This window comes from Strigops habroptila, chromosome Z (assembly GCF_004027225.2).
Source record: "Strigops habroptila isolate Jane chromosome Z, bStrHab1.2.pri, whole genome shotgun sequence".
NCBI classification, from domain to species: domain Eukaryota; kingdom Metazoa; phylum Chordata; class Aves; order Psittaciformes; family Psittacidae; genus Strigops; species Strigops habroptila.
Genome location: NC_044302.2, coordinates 7,252,517 through 7,264,653, shown reverse-complemented (window position 1 = coordinate 7,264,653; position 12,137 = coordinate 7,252,517). Strand labels below are relative to the sequence as shown.

At 39.6% G+C, this 12,137-nt stretch overlaps 1 protein-coding gene across 1 annotated transcript in view; it reads right to left on the bottom strand.

Annotated features, from left to right (window-relative positions):
- Positions 1-12,137, bottom strand: part of MAF (MAF bZIP transcription factor) — a 195,437-nt gene that overhangs the window by 171,190 nt on the left and 12,110 nt on the right. The gene's annotated exons all lie outside the window — the stretch shown is intronic.

The window sequence follows — 12,137 nt, the reverse complement described above, 5'->3', positions numbered from 1 at the left end:
TTTTAAATGTTACAACTTTTTTTTAAGTAACAGAGTTATTATTTTCTCCTGACTCCATTTCCATTTTAATGCTGATGTTCAGTTTCTTTTGCAAATTGAGTGAAGGTAAAACTCTCCCAACAATATACCATCCTTTTGAACAACTTATTTCCTTTTGCTGCAGTTTCAAACAGATAGAGCTGTAATGGCCAAAATAAATTTTATCCCAGAAACGCAGAAAGCTAAAAGTTAAGCTTAACTTATAAACCTTTTTTAAGAGAGATAAAATCATGCCAGCCTTATTACCCTGACAGTCACAGTTGTTTAGATTTATTATGCAATGGTAATCAGGCTATACAATAAATTCGCTATAGTAATGCATTAATCACTTTGTGAAGAAAAATGAACTACTGAAAGGAAGACAATACATTTTCCTCTCTCTTCTTCCCTGTGGTAAGAACTGGTCCCTAACTCCATTCTTTAGAGATGGAAGCATATATTTTCACTACATCTCTAATTTGAGCCGATGGCTCAGCGAGGTCACTCTCATTATACTTCCTACATAACTGAGCTACTCTAATATTTCTTAATGAGATCTTCCTTTAGAACTAGAAAATACTTGGGCTAAAATGTCGTCTTTACTTATTAGATGCTTTTCCTGATTCTGCATACACTTACATTGCATACAGGAAGTTTATACTTTTGGATGAGATAACTTTTTAAGTTGATTGAGATGGATCACTGAAGGGATACAGATGGCCAAAAGGGTTTTATAAGAAAGAGGATGTTACACAATGCAAAACAGAAGTGGAACATCAGATGAAGCAAGAGAGATGGTATCACAGGGATTTGTATCACAAAGGGACATCTTTATCCTGCCCTCACAAAGGTGTATTAAAAGTGTGAATACCCCAATCAACATCCTCCTTGAGGGATAAACTTCATCCATTATTAGTGAAATCTGCCACATCTCATCTCCAGAACTGGTACCTGGTCTATAGGTGAGGTGGCATTGTGTGTCGCTGCATCCCTCATAGCACCTTTCAAGAGAGGGTTTGGTTAAGACTTCAATCAGGAAGCCAAAATCCTGCAAAACTTAAAAACACCTCCAAGAGATGCTCCCTGTATTCTGCCGTGCTGGTCAATCCCACTGCAGGGCACTTTGTACTAGCACGTCCGACAAGAAAAGTTCTTGCAAGTAAATGCTTTTGTTTTGCTCCAGGACATCTCCCCACCAACCTCCTCCTAGGCAAGACAGTGGAAGACAATGAGAAAAGCAGAATTAGCAGGCTCTGTTTCCCCTCATTTTTTCCAAGGAACAAAGCGCATCTTCACTGAAAGACCACTAATGTCTTTTCTAACTTCTAAAAAATCAACCTAGAGCCAAGAGTAAAAAGCCCAGGTCTGTGCAGATGGCTGAAAAATCCTCATTGGTCCACCTTCATCTGTGGTATTTTGGGGAAAACTTCCTTCTGTCACAAAGGAAAAGCTGGATCTACCCAAACCTACATTGAAGCTGGAAGCTTTTGAAACACCGGAGACAAGCAGCAACACCAGTGAAGGGAAGGTGGTGCATAGATGGCTCTAGCTGCTCAGCTGCTATTGAAATTCATGTGACAAAATCCACGTGTACAATCTTGAAGGTACACCCCAAAGTGTTACCTGCAACCACAGAGGTTGCATCCTATCTCCTATTCTTAATTGTATATATAACATTATAAAATGTCAAAACATGCTTTGTAAAGCCTGTCAGTAAACTCTGGCTGTATGTTGCACTACAATATTCCTGTTACCAGGGTAAATTCAGGGAGAGGCTGCAGTTAACACTCCCAGGTAAAGAAAAGCCCCCTAAACCTCCAGCCTGCAGAATTAAAATTATCAGAGTAAGAATTAAATTATTCCCCTTTCAGACACTGAAAGCCTCCAGGCAGCATCCTCACAGTCCTTTTCAACACAGGTAAATTGAGTTCCAGGAAGTTTACTGTATGTGGACTCTTCAGAGGAGATATTAAATAATAATGTCATGACCATAACCTATGAAGAAAGACTGAAAAATGTGGAGTTCTTTAGTCTAAAGAAAAGGAGGCTGCAGCAAGCCATAACAACAGCCTTTAAATATGCAAAGGGTCAGTGCAAAGAGTAAAGGAATGGGATGTCCTCGGTGTCTGCTGTAACCAAGATGTAAGGGATCTATGCCATGGGTTAGACAAGGAGAAATGCTTTTGAGAAGGGATGATGGTGAAGGTCTGCCAGGGAGGCTCCAGGGAGGTGTCACACTCTCCATAGGGGGGCTTTAACAACAGGTTATGCAAATATCTGTCAGGGATATTGTAAGTCTGTCTGACCCTGCCTTGTGGCACAGGGATGGATTACAACGCCTCCTGAGATTTCTTGTAACCCTGTTTCATTTATGATTTTATACGGCTGGGCCCCCAAGGGTAATTTTCCCCACTGCCCCAGCTTTTCCCTTATCTGTTCAGTGCTGGCACATCAGTTCTTCCCACCACACAATTACTTGATTTGGGATATACTCACAGAAATGAAAAGGCTGGTGTCTTCAGGGCATCCGGGTTGCAGCATGGGCTTACACCACTCGCATCAGTCACCTACTTCTTGTGGGAATAAGTAAATGAATGGGAGGGTGGTTGGTGTAAGAATGTAAGAATTTGGGCCAAAGTCCAATGATTGCTTTGAGGTGAATTGTGCTAAAAAGATGCAAATAATTCTAAAATTTTGGGTGCATTTGCCTGGCATCTTCAAGGGTATGTGGCTTTCTGCTGTTTGAGGGAATGTCTGAACACGGCACACTGCTCATCTCCTCTGCACCCAGTTAGGCTTTTCTTAGTGGGAATAGGGTGGGCATGGGATGGGGCAGCAGTGTAACTAGCCTGCATCCAGGTCTTCTAACTGCTCACCCTCTAAACTGTGCAGATGTGCAAGGAAGTGATGCTGGCTGCATCCCTGCAGCTGTATGGGAAGACATGGGACTGCCCCACAGAAGCCACAGGGAAGGATCCTGTTGGTAGCAAAAAGAAACCTGTTCCCCTGCTACTGGCACACACAAGCATCACATGAGGGACTGACCTCAGGCAGAGCCAAACACTGGCACTGCTGAAGAAAAAGCCTTACAAACGCCAGCTCCTAAATCCATGCAAGTCTGCAAAGCCCCCTCTAAAAAGTCCCCCAGGAACATCAGACACTGACTCGGGATTTTCTTTTTTGCTTGAATTAAATTCTATTTTAAAATGCATAAAGCTTCAGTAGCTGCAAAAATCCTTTTTAATTTTTTTTTTTTTTTAATAAAAGTGAAAAAAGTGAACTAATGCCCCTTCCACTTTAGCCTCCCCAGTTTTATTTCTTGCAAAATTTTTCTGCCATATATACCATGGCAATATATACCCATAAGCTAAACATTTTCAATGCATTCTCTCACCGAACTAGAGTATTTATTTCACAAATTAAATTAACTTTCTTGATTGCATACTGCGAAAACTAAAAGTATATAAGAAATTATAGGAAATGCTTAAATGGATGATAAGTCAATAAATAATCCTTGTTCTTAATCTGAAAACCATTAGGTAGTCGAAGTGATGACTTATTTAACATTACGCATTTATTTTACCAGTGATAATGTCTATTTAAACTCAAAGACTTTATATTAAGTACAATCTGGACTAAAGCCTTAATTTGGAAATAACCCCAAAAATTCAAGGTGTTTTGTTTTTGTTTTTGTTTTTTTTTTTTAAAGATTTAATTAAAAACGCAAGATGAAATAAATATTTTAGGCACCCAGCAACAAAATGGGAAAATACCATGTGTTTGGAGTTTTAGTGCCCTCTGAGTGCTGGAATTTATTTGCAGCAAGCAGAAAATAGACAGCAAGCATAAAAATTCAGCAGATTCCCACTAGTAAAATTATTTATCAAGCTAACAAGGGAGGAACCCTTCTAGTAGCAACAAGCCAGCAAGGAAAAGATGTGCCTTTATATTTTACCTTTGGGTTAGCACACCAGTAAAAATGCCAACTGACAAGCACTTCACATAAACATTTCTTTCTAAATGAGCTGCCTTGTTAGAAAAAAAATCTAAGCAAAGGAACGCTACAGTGAACTGACAGAAAAACCCGGGATGAATACTACACTGCTCTGTATTACAGGAAAATATAAATAAAGACATAAAAATAATGTTGATGCATAAATGACTTTAATAAATTAACACTTCATTTTGCATTTAAATTAACTACTTGGGCTATAAATCTATTTTAGCTTCAATTCTACCAAGAAAGAATTCATGCCAGTTATCTATTATTTAGATCTTTCTTACCTCTGTAACTAAACATATACACACACACTCAAAAATATTTATATATGTGTGTGTGTAGATGCATTCACTGTGCTGTTGTTAGCTATGCTACTCAAGCCCCATTGCAATATTTATCGTATATGTATTTTATGACTGAAATCCCGAAGTCAGTTTTACAGTTGAGTTTAATGATACCAAACTTTGATTATAAATTATAAGAGGCTTTATTGCAGCCTTGAAGAGGCAAAAATTTGGAGACACTTGATTGCCTGATCCCAATTAAATTTTAAAGAAATAGTAAAGTGACACACATTGGCTGAATAGCTGAGCTCTAAGGAGCACGGCAAATGACTCCTGTCTGCTATACCCTCTGAGGACTTCTTTGCTAGAATGAACATTTGACAATTGTCAGCAAGCTTTAAAATAAAACCAAACCAAACAAAAGAAAACAAAACAAAAATCCCAAGGATCTTTCTCAAGCATTATTATTTTCATTGCAGAAAAAAATAGCTCGTGGGAGGGTAAGGGTCAAAATCAGAGTCAGCATTTTAGCTGATTCTGTAACTCAGGAAGTAAAACCTGTGATAGTTGTTGACAAAGAGGGAAAAAATGGAAAGTTTCACACTAAACTGAGCGGTCAGAGGGATGCACAGGTTGGAGCAGCATTTCTGACTGATCTCAGATGATTTTCTGGCCACAATTATAAGCCAGACCCTGTATTCCTCACTCAGAACTCCAACTCAGGCAAGAAAGGTGTAGAAAGGTAGGGAAAAAAGAAACCTAAACAACTGAAAACCAGTCTTTTTTGTGCTTTTGCTCCTCTCAAAGCTTGGCATTCGCATTGCCTCTGCAGCAACTCACAATGCAGGGAGAGAATGCAGCATCTCCCACTCCCGGTGCCAGCGCCCTGGGCTGCTGCTCCAGCCAACCCCATGCATTTCTTGGGCTGGGGGAGACAGTCTCCAGCTCTGAAATTCTCTCCGCCCCCCCCCCCCCCCCCCGGCCCGATCTTGCATTCTTCTCACACCCAAAGAGGCCTGCAAAAACAATGGGATTTTTGGGTGTGCGGGAAATGTCGGCATGAGCTCGCGCTTGTTAACCGCTGATGAATTACATTAATATGAATATTTGTCTGTAGGGGACAAACACTTTTGAGAAGCAAGTGCAACATTATGGGCAAAACATCAGCAATAATAACAAAAAAGGAAAGAGAGAAACTTCATTGATGTAAACCGTGAAATAAATAATATATGTCAACTTTTATGTTTCTTGCCTTTGATCTGGGTACAGCTGACATTAAGTCCAGGAATTGATACCTTTTTAGCTGAGAAGACACAAGATGTCAAGTTCTATTTTTTAGTGCAAGGCCAACATGTGGAAACAAAGCTAATGGAGTTGAAGAAGTGAGCATAACAGGATAGAGATTATCACCTGTCTTGGGAAAGAAGGATAGGAGTTTCCATGGAAGCTGAGTGGTTAATACAGTGCTCTTTGCTTTGTCATTCTCTCCTTACTAGAATATAATTTGGGTCCAAGTGATATGGAAAGAGGGTGTTACTGAGCACGACTGTGGGTAGACCCAGTGCAGAATGAGGTCTACAAGATGTACGTATGTATGAATTCCTTGCTCCCTGCCTGCCTGCTGTTTTAATTCTGTCATAAAGCTGTTTGAAAGTGCACGTAAAAGCATCCATTTAAAGGCATTACATTAAAACTGTGTCGGATCCTGCCCAAGTGATAGAGAGGCAAGCTGTAGCACCATCATGGAGCCTAGAGAAGCTACTCCTGTCTTGGCTTTGGTGGGACTGAGCAAACCTGGCCTTTGCTTTACCTTCTTCCTTGCTTTTTACTAACAAGAGCCCTCTGGTGCGGGTCTAAGTTCAGACCCTCTCCATCAGCTCCTCACACTCCTGAGCCCTTACATCAGGTAATTGGGAGCAGAATTTGGCCCTAGGTATCTGTGCTGGAGCAGGAGTTGGGTAAGCAGGTTGTTCCTATGCACACTTACAGCTGTTCCAGGCTAAAACCACAACCAGAAAATAACAGGCATAAAGGAAAAATGCCACACGTGATTTTATCCTCTTTAAAAGTCATACCCCACCCCAGCGAAACAACCCTTCCTCTGGGAGACTCTGCTTATGCTACCAAGCACCTCCCTCCTTTACAGTCTGGCCTCATTAATCATTCACACACCTTCACACCTTTTTTCCCTAACTAGCCTGGGCCTTAATCTTTGTGACTTTGGGCTGCGTGCAGAAGAGCTGGGGAGCCTGGCTCTGGGACGTCAATAACCCAGCACAATGCCTCTGCACAACACGAAGCCAGCTATTTAATTACCTATCATTGCTAACAAAAGCTCCCTTTATTTTGATTAACTTTGAGAGAACAAGGTTCCCCACCATCAGAGTATGGTTAAATAATTACACAGTACAAACTAACATGCCTGGAAACACAAAAATAGGGGGAGTAGGGAGAGGGAAGAGAAGAAAAGGAAGACATAAGCTCAGCCTTACTTCCCAATTTAAACTAGGAATGACCTCAGGGTCAATTTTTCAGAGTATCTCAGATCAATTCAATTCTCACCTCCGCTGCCTACCTGCTAGCAAATGAACTTGCTGTGCCTTCCAATAGACAGAAATGACTAAAAGGAAATCGCATTTAGCTGCATCTGAATAACCATGGTTATTAGATGATGTGTGCAGAGGAAAAATTACCATTTTGCTTCTTCTTCTCCTTGTGATTGTCATTCTCACCTCACTGGTGATTAAGATGTAGGATGCTCTCACAGATTGTTAATTAGGTGTTAATATCTGCAAGGGGCCACAGCAAGCTTCTACACCTGAGGTCATTTCTCAGAAGTCAGGCTGTCTCTGGTGACAATACCTGTAATTCCCATAGCTAGTTTGATTCCCACTCAACAGCTGGAGCTAGTGTTTCTTTCATGTCTGATTTCATTTCCTATCTGAAATTATATGAGTGCTAATATCTTTATTATCTTTCCTGTAGAAGTGCAATGCTGAACATGGCACAGCGTGTTGTTCATAGGCTTTTTTTTTTCCCCGCACACGGAGCATTTTCAAAACATTTCAAGCAAAAATCTTTATGGTTAGCAAATTTACAGCTGAGGACTCCATTACGGCTTGGGAGGGGTAGAAGGTAGGAGGGAAACAATAATAATTTGGGGATGGAAGAGAAGAAACACTGCACAACTGCTGAATGATAATGGCTCAAACCTTGGGAAATAAAGGTAATGGCAGAAAAGGGAGGAATTACAAGGACAGTGTGACCTCTGCATGTCTTGCAGGTGCACAAGAGTTATTCTGTATGTGCGTGTGTACACAGACGTATTAAGGATGCATTGTGTTTAAGAGAGAGAGGGGGCACATAACTGAGCCATGATTTGCTTACATTTGACTCATTCAAAATCAGGGTAAAGCTAACTTATGTGTAACTCAGAAAATTACCAGCTCCCAAAGCACCCAATCTGGGTGCCTGGTGTGCTCGGGGGACTAAATGCTCATCCTGGCAGAAATGATGCATGGGACTTGGGCAACACCAATGATTTTGCTTCCTCGGGTATGAAATAAGGTAAATGACAAGTACTTCAACACACCAGCTTTCATTAAAGGGCTTCAAGGAACATTACAGCTATTTTTTTAACTCCCACAAAAGCCTAGAAGGTAAGAATTAATTATCTAGGTTTATAACTGTGTAAACTGAGATATAAAGAGATCAACAGTAACAGACCTTTAGAAGAAACCTCAGATAACAAGTTTAAAGTGCTTCAGTATTTTGCTGAATCTAGAATCAAATAACTGGGTCAAAGTCTCACAAGTGAGTCAGACTGCAACTCCCAACTCCCTGTTTCTTCACTCTCTAAACATCGGAACTATATGTGGAAGCCTGAGAAGTAATTTTATATGTGGGATGTTAAATCAGTACTTCTCCTGTCTCATCAATCTCCTGTATTTTGGTACAGTGTGAATCATTTGGTAAGTGGCACAAATTAGAAAACCCAGAAGAGATGTTAAAAATATTTTTTTTTTTTTTAGCACTTAATTTAAAATCCTCTATTAGAACTAAACAACAGCAAAAGCCACATCACTGGAAAATACTTTAGAGCTTATTCTAAACGTAGTGGAAACTCTTAAACTGACTATGATGGGAATTTGAGGGGAGTAAAAGCTGTCACATAAGGCATATACTTTCTCTTTGCTCTTAAAGACTCAAGATATTTTCAGACTTCAAATTCATAGGAATGAGTTAAAAAGGAGTTTGAGACATAGTGAAGTTGTGCTTTTTTTAAGTACCTGAGAACACTTTTTTCAACCTATGTAAAATGACCTGTAAATTGTACAAAATATGTTTGGGGAGAGGAAAGGAAGGGAGAGAGGTTACTATCAACTTTTTAACCAAGAATAACATATTGCATCCCATTTGAAATAAAAGATACTCGTTTAGACTTAATATAGCACATCTGCTTGAAAAATACATACAAGGCTCCCATTGACTGAAGAGGGAAACTTGCCAATAATATTTCATGGGAGTTATCTTCGTACCAGCTTCGGAAAATAAAGACATTTTTACAGGGAGTGCTAATTCAACAACGGAAAGTTAAAAATAAGTCACTCATATGCAAAGAAATTTGACTGGGTCTACAGTTCTTAGATTTAATTTTCAAGTTTATCAGATATATGGTCTAGGAATAAAACTAAGGCAATAAGGTCTAGTTTACAGTGAAGTTAGATGGTTTAACATCACAGGCTATTGCCATGAAAAGAAAAATGATGTCATGAACAACAGTCTGACTGGACTGCACATCAAAAATACACATGAACAGTATAAGGATGCAAAAGGCCTTGCACAATACACAAATCTCTCTTAAAAATGCATGTATGAATGCAGGAATAGCAGTGAAAAGTAAGTAAATGTATACTTTAAGAGTTCCATGATTTCCCCTGTGTGAAAGGTCTTAGAGGTAAACTGGAAAAGGAACAGAAAATATATTTCTGTTCTTTACTGCCTCTTATTCTCTCCTTAGTTTTAGGGCTCATCCATATGGGGAAATTAGGTAGTAAACTATACTGCAGTGCTATTCATTCCCTGTGTGGACACTCCTCCTCTAGAGTAAGAGTGGATTTTCCTGGTTAATTTATTTTATTTTGAAAGCAGCTTAGGCTATATTGAGGGGGGGTGGTGGAAGGAAAATCCATCCTTACTCCTGAATAAGCACATCCACCCAGGGAATTCACAGCACAGCTACCGTGATATGAGTTCAGATCTTGCTTTTTATTCGTACAACCTCCCTTGTAGACAATTCCATTGTGGTGAAAGTGTGGTAATTCAATAGGGATTTTACCAAAGCCTGCAGTGGGGCCAGGAGCTCACCCAGGACCTCTCCTCTCACCTGAGATGTAGGTAGGATGCAGTTTAGATCCCACGGTCCCTCACTGCCACATCCTGCCCTTGGAGCTCTACAGCAGTCCTTCAGAGCCTCTTTGAACACTGAAACATTAAGTGTTACACACAGGGATATAAAACAACAGATTTTTTCTCACACTTCATTTTTAAGAGAAATTCTGGCTACAACTTTGTTTACGTTAGAAGCGAATTCTACTTTCCAACATCATCACGCTGATCAGGAAATAATTAGAGGGATATTTTGATCCTGTTTGTTCCACAATGTTGGAGGATGGAAAAGCTCTTCTGCAAACAAAATACACTGAAGTAGGATAAAACATGTCGGGGTTATATATGCACTGTGAAGGATGTTTGCCGGAGCTGCTAGGAGATGGAATATGCAAAAAAAAGAAAAAAAAAAGATTGGAAAATAGCAGTTGCCTTGTAAAATACCACAATGTACCCTTGGTGGGATTTTATGGGATAGCAACTAATTTTGTAATCAGCATAACACCATATATCATAAACACAAATTTCACCCTGCAGTGCATGCTTTGAAATCTCCCATCACCCCCCCACGCTTGGGGACATGGAGCAACACCACCGAGTGACCCCCACAAACCCTGCTGCTGTCTGACCCATGAGGGACCTTACGGTGAGCACCCCTTAACCAGCAACCACCGAATATTCCAGTCACACTCATAAAATTAATTGCTTTGAAACGCTAAAAGTATGCCAGAAATAACGTAATTCCTTCAAAGAAGTCAAGTTAGTAAGTTAAACCACGGACACTACTGTCCACTATTATAGATGTACAGTCTTAAATTACCCCAATCGAACCACCTCCGTGAATATCAAGTAATCGCTCCTCCCGACAGCGTGGAGAATTGGAGTTTTCATATCTAAGCGTATTATTCCTAATATCACAGCGACACTTCCCTGAATTGTCCTTCTCCTTCCCAAATTCCCCATCTGACCAGATGTCTTTCTCTCTCTTGCTTTCACCTGTCAATCATGTTCACAGCTGAAATTTGATTTCTCTCCCAACAGTAACCTTAGATAAAATATTACCATAGGGGTCAGAACTGTCTGAACTTGCCATAAAAGTTCATTAACTCTTCTGAGACCCAAGAGCTATTTGCTTAAAAGTAACAGATTTCGCTTTTTTCTATAATATGTGAAAATGTAGCCACAAAATATTGTAAGGAAGGCACAAGGAATTGTCCCGGAGAGCAGTAGGCTAAGCAAGTCTTGAGATCACAAGAGTCCATCATGGAAAAAGCTTTTGCTTTTATATGGAGATATATATATTGATAACATATATGTATAACAATTATTATATGGATAACAAGAATGTATATCACTTATTTATACAAATCTAATAGTCACATCTATAAATTACAGGAACCACAAAAGTTTTCCTATGGGATTATTGACATTAGAACCGTTACACTAGGAACAAGGTGATGGAACATGTGCTGCACCTTTGCAACAAAGATACGTACTTGATGTATTTACTTCAGCTGAATCACGACTCTGTTCTTTCAAAAAGCATACTGCACTTTCAGGTCTCACAAAAAAACCCCAAGTGGTCTGGTTTCCCTCTCATTTACAGTGGTGAAACACAGAAACAAAAATGCTTTGCAGGCAAAACCCTATCCAGGTATTCCTCAGGAGAGTGAGAGGAGCATCAGGATCAAAATTAACCTCTTCTGGTGCTTCTTGAGAAACCTATTGCCGCAGCCTAAACACCAACAAGAACTTCTCTTGGTGCTATATGACATAGAGTGTAAAGCACCAATTACATCCTCCTGATCCTCACTCAAATTTTAAATAATATAAAATAACAAATAATAAAGAATAAAACAAGCCTAATTCCATGAGCTAATATAATTCAATTGTTTTCTAATAGCACATAACTGCTGATCAAAGTGCGGTAGGCTGTAGGGCAGCCTGTGTCCTTAACAATAATAGGAGGTTTAAAAAAAAAAATTCACATAGGAATCTGTCATTACAACCTTGGTGCTCATTTAAGCCACTTAGTATTTTTTTATTGTCAAAGTCAATAAAAATCAGATTCCATCATAAAAATAAAGTGCCTCTTTTGAGCCTAGCAGCGGAAGGGACTGAAAGTTTTAATTCCCATATTTTCGTTAGCGGAGTATTTTTTAGTCAATGTTGACAGACTGAATGAACACGAATTTACAGAGGAACGTAGTGCTGCGAATTAAACTCTACTGTAATTTATAAGTACAGAAGGCGCCTAACACAGACTCATGATTTTCATCAAGATCTGAGGGAGATCTTCAGAAGACCCATCCTTAATCCCCGTAGCCAAAGTCTGAACACTAGCATTTGAAGGAAAAGAAAGAAAACATTTGCAAAGGATTATATGTGAGTTGCGGGACACGGGAGAGCTGCCTGGCTGACAAAAGTACAAAGCCCCATCATTACAA